This window comes from Nanorana parkeri, unplaced genomic scaffold (genome assembly GCF_000935625.1).
Source record: "Nanorana parkeri isolate BGI_ZX_2015 unplaced genomic scaffold, ASM93562v1 scaffold2977, whole genome shotgun sequence".
Classification (NCBI taxonomy): Eukaryota; Metazoa; Chordata; class Amphibia; order Anura; family Dicroglossidae; genus Nanorana; species Nanorana parkeri.
The window spans coordinates 69408-73917 of record NW_017309245.1 but is presented as its reverse complement, the minus strand read 5'-3'; the positions used below and the strand labels follow the sequence as shown (position 1 = coordinate 73917).

At 61.3% G+C, this 4510-nt stretch overlaps 1 pseudogene; it reads left to right on the top strand.

Moving 5' to 3' along the window:
- Nucleotides 1-4510, top strand: part of LOC108802603 — a 13089-nt pseudogene that overhangs the window by 7623 nt on the left and 956 nt on the right.

The window sequence follows — 4510 nt, the reverse complement described above, 5'->3', positions numbered from 1 at the left end:
GGCATAGGCAGAGTTCTCTAGTCCAGCAGGGGAGAGCTCAGGCAAACGTGACAACGCTGCTTGGGCTTTCAGTGCAGCACAGTCAGCGTTGTCAGCTCAGTACAGGAAGTCAGGAGCTCTGTGTACTTGCAGCATTTCACTTGAATGGTATTTCTATGTCTCGTGCAGGCTCGATGGGAATGAGTAACCGCTCATCTTTGGGAAACAGCAGCGTCCCCGCAGGAAATGCTGCGCCCGCCGCGGCTGCTGCCATGATGCAGGAGGCATCTGCTATGGGCATTCCACTCTCTACGTTCACGTCATGTAGTCTTCATGTTTTTTTTATTTTCCATTGTGCTGTTCTTGCCAGTTGGGATTTGTTTTCCAGGTCATGTCAGTCCTGCAGCTTCACATACATCTCCTTTCCTTCCTCATACCATGTCTGTATGGCGGCTTGATCCAACCCCTGGTGGGCGGGGCGATCCCTGGTGCTATGAAAACATACCAGCCTTCAGCATGGCTTTAATAATTTCCTACAAGAAAAAAGCCCTTTAGGCCTTCACACTGCGCCGTTCAATGGTTGCATTGAGCAAGCTTGAATCGCGGCAAAATCTGCTCCAAAAAGGCTCCTGCTGTAGCGACGCACGACCTGCGACGCACCCTTTGCCCCATTGCCAAGCGATATCGCGCGATGTGAACGGGGCCTTAGGCCTTCACACCAAATGCAGAGCAGAACTGGAGCAAAAAATACCATTGGAATACATTGGACGCAGTTCTGATCCGGTCTGCTCCGCGCTCGGTGTGAACAAGGCCTTAAAGTGACATAAACCAATACTGTAATGTGCGCCGCACTGTAATCCATGGTGGTCTGCCTTCTCTTTGCTGCTCTTCCTTTTTAAATCCTCATGTCTTCTCATGCTGGGGGAGAACTTCCCTTTTCAGCTGAGTGCCTCTTCCTGTAGTGCCGGCTCAGGTTGTGAACCTATACAAACCTATACACAGACACCGTGTATCCATTCCAGAGACAAGGCACTCAGCTGCAAAGGGAAGTTCTCCCCCAGCATGAGAAGACATGAGGATTTAAAAGGAAGAGCAGCAAAGAGAAGGCAGACCACCATGGATTACAGTGCGGCGCACATTACAGTATTGTTTTATGTTACACAATCTGAGGGTTTCATGTCACTTTTTAAATAGCTTTGCCGGCTCTTTCTGGTGGAGGTCATGTGACTGCTTTTGTGGTGAGACCGGCGGCACCACCCGGTCAGGTTTTCCAGCATCCAATGAGAAGAGCTTTAGGGGACAAATGTGTTGTGATTTCACATGTGTACATACACACTTCAGTGACTGGGTATGATCAAGGTTTAGCTACGTGTACCAGAGGCTTTCGTCTCCATTATTTCCCAGACACCGGACCATCACTCTGGGGGGGCCAGTACACACCGGACCATCACTCTGGGGGGGCCAGTACGCACCGGACCATCACTCTGGGGGGGCCAGTACGCACCGGACCATCACTCTGGGGGGGCCAGTACGCACCGGACCATCACTCTGGGGGGGCCAGTACGCACCGGACCATCACTCTGGGGGGGCCAGTACGCACCGGACCATCACTCTGGGGGGGCCAGTACGCACCGGACCATCACTCTGGGGGGGCCAGTACGCACCGGACCATCACTCTGGGGGGGCCAGTACGCACCGGACCATCACTCTGGGGGGGCCAGTACGCACCGGACCATCACTCTGGGGGGGCCAGTACGCACCGGACCATCACTCTGGGGGGGCCAGTACGCACCGGACCATCACTCTGGGGGGGCCAGTACGCACCGGACCATCACTCTGGGGGGGCCAGTACGCACCGGACCATCACTCTGGGGGGGCCAGTACGCACCGGACCATCACTCTGGGGGGGCCAGTACGCACCGGACCATCACTCTGGGGGGGCCAGTACGCACCGGACCATCACTCTGGGGGGGCCAGTACGCACCGGACCATCACTCTGGGGGGGCCAGTACGCACCGGACCATCACTCTGGGGGGGCCAGTACGCACCGGACCATCACTCTGGGGGGGCCAGTACGCACCGGACCATCACTCTGGGGGGGCCAGTACGCACCGGACCATCACTCTGGGGGGGCCAGTACGCACCGGACCATCACTCTGGGGGGGCCAGTACGCACCGGACCATCACTCTGGGGGGGCCAGTACGCACCGGACCATCACTCTGGGGGGGCCAGTACGCACCGGACCATCACTCTGGGGGGGCCAGTACGCACCGGACCATCACTCTGGGGGGGCCAGTACGCACCGGACCATCACTCTGGGGGGGCCAGTACGCACCGGACCATCACTCTGGGGGGGCCAGTACGCACCGGACCATCACTCTGGGGGGGCCAGTACGCACCGGACCATCACTCTGGGGGGGCCAGTACGCACCGGACCATCACTCTGGGGGGGCCAGTACGCACCGGACCATCACTCTGGGGGGGCCAGTACGCACCGGACCATCACTCTGGGGGGGCCAGTACGCACCGGACCATCACTCTGGGGGGGCCAGTACGCACCGGACCATCACTCTGGGGGGGCCAGTACGCACCGGACCATCACTCTGGGGGGGCCAGTACGCACCGGACCATCACTCTGGGGGGGCCAGTACGCACCGGACCATCACTCTGGGGGGGCCAGTACGCACCGGACCATCACTCTGGGGGGGCCAGTACGCACCGGACCATCACTCTGGGGGGGCCAGTACGCACCGGACCATCACTCTGGGGGGGCCAGTACGCACCGGACCATCACTCTGGGGGGGCCAGTACGCACCGGACCATCACTCTGGGGGGGCCAGTACGCACCGGACCATCACTCTGGGGGGGCCAGTACGCACCGGACCATCACTCTGGGGGGGCCAGTACGCACCGGACCATCACTCTGGGGGGGCCAGTACGCACCGGACCATCACTCTGGGGGGGCCAGTACGCACCGGACCATCACTCTGGGGGGGCCAGTACGCACCGGACCATCACTCTGGGGGGGCCAGTACGCACCGGACCATCACTCTGGGGGGGCCAGTACGCACCGGACCATCACTCTGGGGGGGCCAGTACGCACCGGACCATCACTCTGGGGGGGCCAGTACGCACCGGACCATCACTCTGGGGGGGCCAGTACGCACCGGACCATCACTCTGGGGGGGCCAGTACGCACCGGACCATCACTCTGGGGGGGCCAGTACGCACCGGACCATCACTCTGGGGGGGCCAGTACGCACCGGACCATCACTCTGGGGGGGCCAGTACGCACCGGACCATCACTCTGGGGGGGCCAGTACGCACCGGACCATCACTCTGGGGGGGCCAGTACGCACCGGACCATCACTCTGGGGGGGCCAGTACGCACCGGACCATCACTCTGGGGGGGCCAGTACGCACCGGACCATCACTCTGGGGGGGCCAGTACGCACCGGACCATCACTCTGGGGGGGCCAGTACGCACCGGACCATCACTCTGGGGGGGCCAGTACGCACCGGACCATCACTCTGGGGGGGCCAGTACGCACCGGACCATCACTCTGGGGGGGCCAGTACGCACCGGACCATCACTCTGGGGGGGCCAGTACGCACCGGACCATCACTCTGGGGGGGCCAGTACGCACCGGACCATCACTCTGGGGGGGCCAGTACGCACCGGACCATCACTCTGGGGGGGCCAGTACGCACCGGACCATCACTCTGGGGGGGCCAGTACGCACCGGACCATCACTCTGGGGGGGCCAGTACGCACCGGACCATCACTCTGGGGGGGCCAGTACGCACCGGACCATCACTCTGGGGGGGCCAGTACGCACCGGACCATCACTCTGGGGGGGCCAGTACGCACCGGACCATCACTCTGGGGGGGCCAGTACGCACCGGACCATCACTCTGGGGGGGCCAGTACGCACCGGACCATCACTCTGGGGGGGCCAGTACGCACCGGACCATCACTCTGGGGGGGCCAGTACGCACCGGACCATCACTCTGGGGGGGCCAGTACGCACCGGACCATCACTCTGGGGGGGCCAGTACACACCGGACCATCACTCTGGGGGGGCCGGTGGACACGTGACCATCACTAGAAGGCCGATGATCTGTAGACACCGGAGCCGCGCTGGTCTAGGAGTTGGTTGGACATTCCAATACCAGACACGTATATTTCAGCGCAGCCGCCAAATCTCCTACACCAGGCGTGTTCCTAAAGCAACGTCTGCCTCCGATATGTAACCACCAATAACCACACAGGACACAGGAAGATTCCTAGATGATTGGGTAATATGCCGGGATCACCAGCCGGGTGATTGGATGCTGGCCAGACCTGTGAGGACCCTCATATAACCCTCCTCCCCCTCCAGGAAACACTGGGAAGTCCTTTCTTAGGGTTAGACTAGGGTGCCCCCCCATACTTGTACCTCTGTAGTAGATGTGACACATGTTAGACTAGGGTGCCCCCCCCCCATACTTGTACCTCTGTAGATGTGACACACGTTAGACTAGGGTGCC